Genomic DNA, 14,162 nt, shown 5'->3' on the forward strand with positions numbered 1-14,162 from the left:
GATTTCATTTGCTGTTAATTGCCTTGCCTGCGCTTAGAGGTCACTCGCCATATTGCAGAGCTGGCCAAGGGCGCTGCCGACTACATCTCCATAATGGCCCCATTTTACGACGGGATTACCAGCAACGGCACCTCCACATTCTGTATGCCATTACCCTCGGTCGAGCACCCGAGCCCTGCAGCATGTCAAATGCTGTTATTGTACAGCGCTCTAGCCATTTAGCACCACTTGCCGTATGCTGTTAGGTGTTTGAGCATGCGTCCATGTCTTTTGTTTGCTGCCAAGCTTTGACAGAGCTGCCATACATCTCTATTTTTAGTATTTACCTCTTTATTGCAGTTTTCGGGCCCCAAAGAGCTGGCAGTCTTTCACCCATTGAATAAAGATTTAAGTGCACAAAATATTATTTCAAAGGTCTTTTTTTTGTTGTGTGACTCAGATTTTTGAAATAACCTTTCTTCTTTTTAAGGCCCTCTGTTTGAACCCTATTTAGCAGTTTAAAGTGATAACAGTCTCAGGTGGTGACAGCGTTGATAGGCTACAACCGCTTTGGTTGATACTTAGTCACATACATTCTCAATTTATTTTCCTGCGACTAAAGAGCACTGTGTTCTTTCTTTTTAACTGCCGTCCTATTTTTCCCCGAGACTGAATGTGGCGTTTGAAGTCGCGGCTGCTTTTACAGCTTCCCCTCTGCAGAGAAAAAAAGAGGCAGAGTGGGAGGAGAGCAAGTAAACGTAGCAGCAGCAAAAAGCAGAAGCAGAAGAAGAACAGTGACTGGGGTATGCTGTCTGCACTGAGCGTGTGTATACAGATAAAAGTGATTGTTCGGGGGGAAATACATTCATTATACATTGACGAAACCCTGAATGACAAACAGTGTGCCCCTAGAAAGAGATAACAGTGCAGAGAGGGAGCTTCAGAGGAGCAGACAGTGTGGTGCCACACATTTACACATAGAAACCACATTAACTATAATGTTATAAATTAACTTAAATCATACCTAAAGTCTGTATATTCTGTGTTGGATTTGAGTTGCAACGTCTAATTATGTATGTGCATTTACATTTATGGCACTGAGCAAATTCTATATTCAGAATGACTTAAAATAGGTAACGTTATCTAAAAATCACACAACATGGGTTCCTTTACTCCTTTGATTTTAGAGGTTACAGCTACCATCTTTAGTCGGCTGTCCTAAGGTCTCATTTGAACTTTGTCTCCCCCTCTGGCAGTGAGAATAATTACACAAAAAACACAAGAATTTCCACCGAAGCATATTATACGTACAGTCAGTGCTTATCTTTATGAGTCCTTACTTCAACAAAAATCTCTCTTTTTGGTTTAAAACGCTGACATTGCTGGTTGATGTAAAACCATCAATGTCAATACTGCTGCTCCAGTGCAATAGCAAGATATTTACCTGCCGGTGATAGTTTTAATCAGCAGTGTGAATGTAACAGATGTTAATGTTTATGTTTTTTTATGTATCTTTTTTTTCTTAAGAGTGGCTAATCATTTCAGTTGTTTAAAGCCTATAAAGGGTAACACTCTTATTTCAATACAGCTATGATTCATAACCATCATTATCAGTCCACCTGAAAACCGCAAAAACAGATGCCGTGGGTCGCCTTCCATGCAGTCTGCCATGTTGAAACGCCATGTTTCTTCAGTAGTCAACAACGGAAAACACTGGATGTCATCTGCCAACCACTTACAGTTTTTGGCTAGACACACAGAAAATCAGCGTTGCTGTAAGAAAAGCGAAAACAGTCCAGTCCTTGGTGTCATTATGTAATATGAAAATAAATTGTCAAGGAGTGATGACACCATCTGCAGGTGCCAATATGGAGCTGCCACTGTGGCTTTGCAATCTCTGGCATCCTTTAATAAAAGCAATAATAACTGTTGTTTCCTGGACAGAATTACAGTAATTCAACTTAGACATACATTGCTTTAGTGATTTAAAGCATTGAAAAGCTTTTGTGGAAATGCGAATTAATAGGTCCTTCTATATTACCTTGTGTCTCTTTTATATCTTGTCTAAATGCCTTTTTATTTTTTATGTAAAGCACTTTCAGTTGCCCTGTTGTATGAAGGTGTGATTCAAATAAACTTACCTCGCTTAATGTGCTATGTATGCAGGGAAAAACAGATCTAAAAAATCTTCTCATCTGTCCCACTCAACCCAGAACTGTTCCGCTGGTAGCAGAGGACTATGAAGCGCTCCCAGAGATGTTATGTTCTTGCCAAACAGTGCCCTGCCCTTCTGCCACCTCCGTGCTGAGAGTGTTCTACACCGCAGAGCTGCCTTCTTTTGCCCTCAATGCAGACATGGCTGATTTTTCTGCACAATAACCTGTCTCAGAGAAGGTGAAAATTTATTTGGGGTGGTACTTTTGAATTTCATCAGGAACACTGGTGTGATTTAAAAGCAGGATGAAAAGATGGCTTTATGGAATTTATAATTTATTTTATGAAAATAATCAATTTATCAATAATTTAGAAAAAGGTTTGAAAAGGTCATTTTTACTTCACCCTAAACCCCTAATAGTAGGCTACACCTATTTTTCTGTCACTATTTCTGGATGAGGTAAGAAATGAGTTGCTGCCACTAATCTGATAAAAACCAAAACTCTCCCTAATAAATTAATAAACACATTTAAATGTGTGAGATTTTGGGAAAATTTTTAAGTCTCAAGAAACCTCAGTGTGTGATGTTTGTAATGTGAACACTCACAGATCAATATGCATCGCTGTCAGTTGTTTGATGGAAACGACACCAAATATGAATTATTAGGAGGGATTTCTTTACAATGATGAATTGCGGGGAGATGAACAGAGACACGGCTGATGGATGAGTGATGACAAAAACACTGAGAACAAAAGGGCTCATTATCACAGACAAAAGACTAGGGACAATGAGACCTTCCACACAAACACGCACAAACTGCTTAAATGAATTCATATTCATTTGGTAATAGATCACATTCAATTTGCACGTGTTGCTGCACGTCTTCGCCAATGCAGTAACACACACACACACACACACACACACACACACACAAGCAGGAAGAGAGATGAACAATGCTGCAGGTTTCTCAGGAGACTTGAGCTGAATAGAAGACATGATGGATCAGCTGTTTATAGTTATGAATTCACTGAGGAATCAAAAACAATGATGATGAATGGGAAGAGTGAGTGTTTGTGTGTGTGTGTGTGTGTGTGTGTGTGTGTGTGTGTGTGTGTGTGTGTACTGTTACTGTTTATTTATTGTATTGCAGGGACTCACCTCAACTGGAGGCTGGAAATGGTGATGTTATTTAAAACACTGATGGATGATGATGGCTGGAGGTTTTTATGTTATGCTGTCACTGCAAACACTTCTGTGCTTGCTGGAATTTAAAATCTTAAATTTGCAAAGATGAGATTTGTTATTTTGTGTTACAAGTTACTTACTAGTAGTTTCTATAAACTATTTTTTTTTTTTGCCAGAAGTAAAAAGTTAACGTTAGGCTATAAACAACTTACACCACAGTCACATCAACATCACCACCACAAAACCTATGACTTGTAATTAAATCTATAAGTTCAGTTCAGTTAGAATAGTTTGGCAGAGCGTGAGTATAAACATAACAAGGCTATAAAGGAGGACGAGTGAGTAGGTAAGTCTCTGTGTTCGGACTACTGAATTGTCACTGACAACCCTTTGTAGTCTCTTTTAGCCACTTGTTAGCAACTACCTTTTTTAAGACACACAAAAGCTTAAAAATGTATATATCTATTGCCATATTTCATGTTGTAGAACAAAGCGGGAAAATGATACAGACCATATTTCAGCCATCAAACCAAATATGCATTTAAAAAACCCACTGACTTGGAGACAAGGGAACCGGTGTCATGATTGAAGATGGAGCAAATTGTATCATCTGTCTACTGATCTAATCTATCTATTCAATCTAATGTCTTTGCCCAGGGTAAAACCAGTGTTCAAATCCAATATTTCCAAAAAAAAAAAAAAAAAATTAAACATTGGGTTTTGCATATGGAATGGTATATGTGACCCAAACACAGAGCAATGTAGTATATACTTGTAGGGTAAGACTCATTTAAAAGTTAATTTAATTTCTTAAATGCAGTCTTATCCTATTGACAGGACTCTTGACTTGTCTTTTCATGTAGCTCATCTGTCAGCTCTCCAGCCATTTTCTCTGAGCCTGAGGTCCCTCAGATGTCAGACAGAGAGAATAACATCAAAGACAAGCGGGCTGCCTTCTGAGCTTTTCGAAAGAAAAAGTCCCCCATCGCCACTTCAAGGACAGAGTATGAGGAGGGAGATGAAAGACACGCTGGGTCTTACTGAAACATTTGAACTTTTGACTTTCTCACCATGTGGGATATTGGCTGAAGGGAGGAACTGCTGTCACATTTTGGTTTTTGCTTTAGTTCATAGAGCACACATCTGTGCAGGTAAACCAAGGTAAGAGAATAGCTCACCAACTGGAAGGTTCCTCATCAGTTTGATTAAACTTTGTAAAGTTTAAAGTCCATCATCAAGTGTCTATGAGAAGGTGAGTAATTGCTCCACTTACTTTTTAAGAACAGAGAGAGTTAATAATATTGAAACAGAATGATGTGAAATTTGATGTTTTCCAGCAGGAAACAAAGGGGCTGATGAAATATTCATGTCAGGTGAGACGGCAGGTCGTGGTCGGAAGAATTACCGCGATTATTACTTGTAAGTGTTCACACGTTTTAGTAAGTACTTTTAGTTAGTTACTTTTTTAGTTTAGTTAATTCAGCTTATTTCCGCTTCCATTTCTGCAGTGTTCTGCCATAAAATCTGATGATTCAAATCATCACAAGTTGATGTATCTAAATGGCAAAACAGAGTGTTTCTTAGCCATTAAAGTAGAAAAGTACTATATAAATGCAGTTAATTTACCATTTAGTCATTTAGTTTATAGATTGACATTATGAAACACTGACTGTTGGTAGGAGATGGGATACAAACTGAAGTCAATATCATGTTGTGTGGCTGTCATTATTTGGACAGCCAGACAAAATTACTTTTCAGAAAGAAATAAACATGTTTTAAGCATTTGAACAAACAGGCAAGGTACTCATCATTTCTAATTGGATGTTAACATGTTAGCGAGATGATGAACATTTCTCAATAATAAGAACGTGGCAGTATTTCCCTCCTTTTTCCTTTGATGTAATGTGTGGCTCAGTAAAATATGATGTTTCAACTGAAGCACTCAGGGGAACACCAAAATCTGAGCTGAAGCTGCAGTGTAAAGTCATAACTTTTGACCCATTAATTGGATATATCTCAAACAAATGTGAAAAGGAACCAACACAATCACCCCCTACAATTTCAAAAGATGTATGCATTGTATGTAGATATTGAGGCTATATAAAGCAGAGCTCCTCTGAAAAAATATCTACTACGTGTTTATGTATGCCAAACCCTTTGGCAGTCTGTGCTTACATGCTTGTTTCTAATACAGCATGCAGATGTAACTGTAGTAAGCTTCTTCTTAATATAACACAGCAGCAATCAATTTCCTGCTGTCAGCCCAACAACCTAAAGCCTAAATTAAATGAATGAGCTCTTGTACTGACACCAACACATGTGCAAACTAAAAACAGAACATATGTTGACCCCTCAGGCTCTATATGTAAATATTTGCTGGAGCTGCATGTAGTTGAGTGGTACCTGTGTAGATTATATGCATAACTGTTTAATCGCTTTACGTCTCTGTGCAGCTGAATTCACACAAATAGACACAAACAATGTTGAATACACTGCAGACACTGACCCTGTCTTCAGTCTAATTATCTTCAGGCCTATTTGGATGGGATTGGACAGTCCTCTATCCCCTTCAAATACGGTCTTAATTTATTTATTCATTCACTTATTGATTTGTTTTTGAAAATCAATCTTTGCAGGTTGGGTTCGGGTAAGTTTTCCAATCAATCCGAGCTATGGGGTTAACACTGTGCATTTTCGGACAGTGTGTCCTCAGGCATACACACAAGGAGTGGCAAAAGTAGGGAAGTAAAGAGAGAGAAGTTAAAAACATTATTTGCTCACCTCTGTGACATCAGTCACTGCATAAATAATAATGAATTACACTGTAAAGGTTATTTATTTATAGCAGTATTCTTAACAAGGTTATAAAGTCCTTTGCTGTGTGTCAACCCCCCTCTCCCCCTCTTTCTTGTCACTCCTCAGGTGTCACTATCAATTAAAGGCAATAAAAGCCCCAAAAAGATTTAATATTTGAAAGATGAAATAAAATATTCAGAAACACTTTCCTGTAAAACGTTTTAAGAAGGGCTTTAAAAGACACTAATGATGTAGCCTGTCTGATCACAAGAGGCAGAGTTCCAGCTCCAACAGCAAACCGTTGGTCACAAGCCCAGATAGGAATAAACAGGAGAGCCTTGTCCACCAATTTGAGGATACGCCAGGCACATATGGTGTCAATAAGTCCTTGATGTAATTCGTAGATATACTATCTAATGCTTTAAAAGTGATCAGTAGAATTTTAAAATCAATACGGAACATAGTAGTGGTGGGAGTTACTGAAAGTGAAACCTACTTTAAGATTAGAAAATCCAACAAGCACTTTGTCATAGACACACTGAGGCCTTTAGGGCTTGAGAATGCACTGTATCAATACAATGTGTGTTGCTTGATCAGGTGGTATAGCCTATCATTTGCCATGGTCACCACTGAGGGCTAATGAGGGCAAATCACCAGTAAGGGTTTACACGTGCTGTTGCACAAGGGTGCACATCCATTACACAGCACCCAGCAGGAAAAAGAACACGTGGACTGTCCCTTTGTTATTCTAGAGACTAATACAACCATTCACACTTGAATACAGATTGGTTTATTGGCAGCAAACAGACTCTGGAGACAGCTGTGCATTTAGTGTTTAAAACCCTCTGAATAGAGATCAACCATTTTCTTAAATTCACATTCTCTGTGGCAGTCATTAAGAAGTAAGAAATGCTGTTGTTCAGCAGATTTTCAAAATCAATGCAGATAAATTGAGATAAATTGCTTATGTTGTTTAAATTGCTTGTATGTTTTTGAACCAGCGTTGCACTTCCACATATACAGTTCACATCAACATGCAGTGTAAATGTTATCTGCTTTTGACCATGAATATTTTCAGTTCTGACTGACTCAATCCATGTGTAGGAGAGAGAAGAAGACATTTCCATTCCTGGGTTTCAGCAACCTGTACAAATACTCAACCTTGATTATTTTAATTTGTTCAGTGCACATAGACTGTTCAATATTAGAAATAACTGTGCAACATTTCAGTGATTTCTCAACCTCACTCAACTCAAACTGTGGCGCTTGCATTGTTCCTCCATCTGAAGGATTAATTTGTTTGATGTAGGGAAACGTTTCCAACAAGTGCAGTTTCCTCCAAGGTGGCCTCTTACACATTGGCTGTGGATAATCAATTCTTTCAGCACTATGAAAGACTGCATGAGGCTCCATCATCTCCTGAACAGTCTGTTCCTCGAAGCATAACAAGAAGCTGCCAGGGAACATGAACTTGTTCACGGTTTCATCAACCTTGGGAGAACAAGCTGCCTTGCAGTCAAAAGCTTAAATACACTAGAGGGATTCATAAAGGAACTCCCAGTCTACAAAAGCAGCAGAAATCTGTTTTATACTCATGTATTTACACCATAGCCTGCTGCCAGTTGTTAATCAAACTCTTGAATACCTCGATCAATTTACCTCCTCACCAGAACAAGAGTCCCTAATGCACAGCCATCATTAGCTGCATGCTTTGCTTATACTGTACATCGCACCCAGTGACTACATTGAACAGAAATTTTGATCTATTCTCTTGGATGTAGATGTTCCAGTACATACCAGTCAAACAGCACTAGTCATTTTGTGTTGGGTTTTTTTTGTACCTTTTTCTTCCTGTCTCTGTATGCCATCAGCTGATCATTTCAAAGCAGAAGTTATGGTTATATTCAACTGACTTGCAACAGCAAGTGTATTTTGAGGAAAAATATAATGCGTTTTCTATATACATAAAAAGGAAATACTGTTCATTAAAGCTGCTACATTTTGTTTTGATTTTGAGGACAAAAGCGGTAGTGTTTCTACTACCTTGTTTCATCTCATTTATGACCAAATCCGACTCAGTGGCAGGCATTAAGAATGATTATATAGAAATAACTAAAATTCTTGTTGATGCTCGTTTGTTTATGTAGGTCATATTGAGTATATAGGCAATCTTGCAATACTATCCACTTTTATTGATACTTATTACTACAGCATTACAAAAAAGTCAGTAGTGGTTTGAGACGTAAGATTTTTGAATTAACATTTAATAGCAAGTACAGCATTATCTTAAATCTGACGGGACTTAAATCTGAACTGGGAAGTGCTACCCCATAGTTCTTCATTTGAATCTGAAATTGATATGGGTTGATCAGACGTTGCTATGTGAACAGTGCAGTAAAGAACCAGTACACTGTAACAGACACCTAGACAGCACGTGTTGACTAACACGTGATGACAGAGATTTCATTTGTTAAGTGGCACAGATCTGCCTTTAAAACCATAACAAAGCCATAATGTGACACATGTGGTCCTTCCTGCATGAGGCTTAAAGCTGCCAAGTCACATGCATGACGGACATCAGCACAGTGTTTATGGAAATATTGCCTTTTGTTCTGCTGCAGGACACGAGACAGCCAGGAAAACACAAAGCCTGGCATTTCTACTTTGTCTTTGACATTTACAAAGGGACAGATAAACACGGAGGCTGTGTAACCCATCAGAGGCTCCATCCAAAAACGCTTTCCGATTGAACTGTCAAAGCGGGGCACGGTGCCACGTTAAACCCCATTTTATTTTTCCTGTTTAATTTCTGCCATCTCACTCTGCTGCCATGTTTTCTGGCGGCCAGCTCACAGACGGGCACACAGAGGCAGAGCCAATGATTGAGGGGGAGGGGGGTACATAGAGCAGTCATGATGCACCTGTGTCTCTCGTCACTGGATGAATTTCACGATGAAGACCCAGAGGTGTCATCAGCTTATGTGGTTCATTCATTGTAAATGAGCGCTCCACTCTGGGAAGGGATATCTTCCCTTATAAAATGCCTGGTGGCATGAATTCAAAGCACTATAACCAATCACTCTGACATCTAAAACATTTTCCTGTGAGAAAAAACTGATTAACTGATGAGAAGAAAGCTACAAATCTGATATCTGGTGATTTGTAACTAAACCCCCACCAGTGAACATCCTCATCTGGAATGTGTGCCAGCTTTCTCTCCACACATGCCCATTCATATACAGCAGATTGTTTGCAGCCTCATTGCCTCCAGTTTTCACAGCACATATATGTATGCAGCAAAGTGTTCCAAAACAATAATTTTATTGCTGTTTGTCAGCTTTTAATGAAAACACAAAGGATATTTCAGCCTTTAGACCAGCGTAAACGACCACTTTATTGTACTCCTGGCAGCCATTGTGTAAGTCTTCCATCACTTTTCCATCCTCCATTAGAACAACAGTTGTTGCAGTGGGTTTTTATCAAATTTAGGTGGAACAGCCAAAGAGCCTAATTTGAATCTTTCAAGTAAGCTCTGAAACAGAAAATGAGTACGGCAGTAATCCCCTGTTCTATGCAGAATTACATCTGCATATGGTTATAGGTAATCTCTGACCTGTATCGCCATGTAGCCCACCTCAATTATTGTAGTTATTGTGCTGTGGACCAGTGAGAGGAAAATCTGTGTTTTTGTTGATTTTTCTGAGTGCTTTCCTTAAATATTGTATCCTATAATATTTCCTATATAGTCCACATCGAGTCTGAAGTCAGGCCAATCAAGATGCAAGTCAACAAACAATCCATTCCGATCCATGAAGTACCTGTCCAGGAGCTTTCAGTCAGTCCAGTTGCCATCAAACTGTTAGGTCGTTCTCAATGTGTGGTAAAAAACTATATATATCTATATTTCAAATGGTTAACTGTCTGATTTTTTTGACAGAAAAGCTTCCACAAATGTCTTTTCAGTGAAAACAGCTCGTTAGGAGGCCGTATTCTGTGGGTAAACACAGTTATGCAGTTATGTTAATTTCATTCATATTCATAAGAATCAGCAGGATGCAGTTGTGATGTTCATACTCAGTTTAATATTAGAATGATGGGCTCTGATTGCAGGGATGAAAATATGTGTATATTTTATGCAAAAAAAAGATGACATTGTGTATGTGTGCTTACTAGCCGTACAACTGCTCTGTGTTTGTAATACCAAGCTTGGCAGTGTGTGTTTATGTTTCGATGTGTGTAGGAGTATCCAAGGCATTCGGATCCAACAGCACCCTCTGAATGCAGGTCATGATGATATTGTATTTGTGTTTAAGGACAGACCATTTGAGAACCATCTTGGCCTAAAAGTTGCGACTGTCAATGTTTATACGCAACTGAGACCAATGCATAGGCATATTATTTGAAAATTAATGGTTTGATGATGTCTTTATATTACTGTTACAAGATTATGTGCAGGTCAAAACTTGAGAGTTGCAAATATGTGTGTATGTGTGTGTGTGTGTGTGTGTGTGTGTGTATCTTTGTGAGGACCACCCCAAGTTATTACCTTTGGAGTGAGGACCATTTTACAAAGTGAGGACAATTAGGCTGGTCCTTACTCTTTTTCACTGTAAAGGCCTCCAGAGGCTGTTTATGTGCTTCTCTCAAAGTCCTCAGAAAAGTGCCAAACTGAGATCGTGTGTGTATTTTCACGTGTGTACTTTGGAATAGGTATTTCGGATTTATTGTACCGGAGCGATTTTAAACATGAAAGAGACAGTTATAATGAAATTATATAAAATTCCACTCTATAATACTATACTATAATTTATTATGTATGTCTGTTATACCAAGATATTTAATAATTTTTTTTATTCACTCACTTAAATATACAGTGGAAATGGTTCTCAGATCCAATCTACTTTAAATGTAAACTACTCCACTATTCCAAATGATCTTTTTCATGTACAGCCTGCTAGTGAGTAATATCTGTTAGACCATGTCAGACCATATATTAAAGACGTTTCAGTCTCTTCTCAGCATTTAGTCAATGTACAACAAAAATATTTATGATGGTCAGCAATACACTGTGTGATCTTGGGGTACTTCAGTAAAAGGACTGTATGTACTTCATATTTTAACATCACTCTAATCCAATAATATGTTGACATATACATACAGTATTTATGGATGGTTTAAATTCCAATAGCAGATAATTACTGATTTTTGTCAGATGAAACTAGGTATTAGAAGGTTAGATTGTCAATTTTACACATGCAAAGTCTCTTTTTGCTATATTTTCTATTACAATAGCAGTGTGGCTTTAGGGATGGCAGTGAATAGATTGTAATTAAATAAGGTTCAAACATTCATATTCCCCTCCAGAAGAACTTTAGTGATCATCTGACTTTTCATCTAGCGCTATATGCAAGTCATATTTTAAATTAGTTTTTGGTATATATCTACATCTGTTCAATTACAATGTACAAGTAATAATAACGGCACAGGCCTTACTTTGTGTTTAGTGCATATTTCTCAGAATTCAACTGCAGTATGATGACTATAGTTCAAACTTTTTTCACGTGACATACCAATGCACTAAAGTACATGAAGCTTTACATATGAATGAATAGTGATGATGACAAGATACTGATAACTGATGACCACCTGCTGCTCACACTTGCCTTTTCTTTAACTTTTGTTAGCTTGCGTCGTAGCTAACAGTCGCACACCCTCATGTCTGCTTTGTTTTTCCCTACCATATACTGTCTTGTAATTTCAGATCCAGACACCTGGATCTGATCCCTATCACCTGACCCCCCCATCTACTTGTACCCCTGTTCCCACTTCCCCAGTCTTGCAGTGTATATACTGTAAAGCCCTTTCCCATTCATTCTTTTCCACATTGTCTATTGTGCTTCCACCTTAGCTTTCCAGCAATCTGTTTTGCCTGCCTGCATGATCCCCTGTCTGCCCAATGTACCTTTGCCCCTCAGCCTGAGCTCTTTTTGGATACATTTTGCTTGTTTTCATCTGCCTGCTTGGCTTTGACTTTTGCATATTTTTGACCACAAGTAAATGTAAACTTTTACTTATCATGTCTGTCTGTGAGTTGTGCATGCAGGTTCAAACATTTAAAATAGGTTTATTACATCTTTTGAGTTTTTTTTTGTGCTTACTGGATTTCTGGTTTCTGCTCAATGCCTTTAAAATAAATTAAATTAAAGTAAAATTAAGGTAAAATCTATCTAAGTAATCCTGTGGTAATTATTCTGTGTTCAGTGACACAAATAATTTGAAATTTAACATCTACTGTATTTTGATATTATGGAAGTGTGAGAAAGACACAACTTTGTAAGACCATAGATTGGTAGCTGGGTTAAGCTATTTAAAAAGTATGAGAAAATTATGACCTCCTAAATTATGTATATTTCCGTATTTTTAAGTCACCTCAGTTGCCTCCCAACTATTTGCTTGTCCTACTCACATTATCTACAAGTGTGATCTGACAGAGCAAAATATATTTACTTACACAGACTTGCTTTGGACAGTGCTTCATTATTTATTTAAACACATACATACAATGCTGAATGATGAAAGAATGTGCAACTGTACTTCTCTAAGCAGCTACAGGACAGGGATACAGTCCAGTGGTACAGAATAACTTTTTAATGGGTCTGATGTTTGGGGGGCACTGGGGTAAATACCAATTCCACCTGTATTTGGACAGTTAACTTTGGCATCACTTTGGACAGCCAGTCACTGACCTGTTTGTCTCCAGTCTCCTTTTAGGTAAATTAAAAAATTAAGTTATGTTAAAGTAAATTTGAATTTGAAATTTGTGTATTTTTGTATGTGAACATAATTCAAACTTCAACTTTAGTGACAGACTGCAATTTAGTGACCAACAGCTATTGTGAAAAATACACAAGCGACCAAATGTTAGTTATAACCTTTGTTTAAAGCTTACTGCTTTAAGCATTTTTAAACGTAGGCTCTACCTTACCATTTCTCAGGAAATGTTTTCAAATGCCTGCGGTACATTATTTTTGCTTATGGTGTTTAATGTTGTGTCCTAATTAGTATCAGGTAGCATGCTCTAATTTTGTATTATGTGTGTGAAATCTCACTAAGTAATGTAATTGATAACTGTGGGAAAAGAGCGCTATAATATGGCTACTGTGACAGTGAAGTTTAGCCTCAACTGTGAACTAAATAGAGTTAAAATGCAGTTTAAAGACACCAATAGCTCTGTATAGGTGAACATCTGAGGACAGTCACTGAAATAAATGCAAAACTGTTTATTATTGATCCAAAATCAGCTGTACTCTCATGGCTTGCTGCATGTATAATTAATCATTTATGAGCTATTGTTGAATAGATTTAGTACCATTCCTATTTCCTTTATTTCAACCTCTGTGACTGTCCACTCAGTCAACACAGTTGACAGGATATTTTAAAGGGAAACTAGCACAGAGAGATGACTGACAGTTGCCACCATAAGAAACAGTTGATCAACCTGACCTAGAAGAACATCTAGGTCATCTTTCAGGATATTTCTGTGCTGATTAACTTTGCTCTGAAATTAGCTAAATTTTTCCTGCCGCCTGTAATCTATTTCACAAAGTAACTTAAAGAAGCTACTTTACACTTTATTGGGTAAACATACAGTACAACTGTACTACCATAAAATCTACTTTTGTGATGCCATAACTAGTTTTTTTCTTGTACTTGACAGCTTTGTGAGTTTTAAAAGTTTAACCTCTTCATGTCAGTAATAGGGAGGGCAAAAATATATAAAGTAGCTTTACGAGAAGCAGCCAATATAAAGCAGTACAGTATAACCACCTTTAACTATGACCTCAGTGATAAACAAGAATTTAATTTACACATTTCACACTATAACATGGAAAACTTTAATTATGAGTTTGTAAAGGTAGAGCTTATGGAGTTGTTGTGCTGAACTGCATTTGACTGTAATAAAGTGGCCGATGAGGATATATCAGTATCTAGAAACAGATACATTGCCAGGTGATGAGATTTCTGAATGCATGTTAATCATCCAGAC

The sequence above is a fragment of the Dicentrarchus labrax genome, unplaced genomic scaffold, assembly GCF_905237075.1.
Source record: "Dicentrarchus labrax unplaced genomic scaffold, dlabrax2021, whole genome shotgun sequence".
NCBI classification, from domain to species: domain Eukaryota; kingdom Metazoa; phylum Chordata; class Actinopteri; family Moronidae; genus Dicentrarchus; species Dicentrarchus labrax.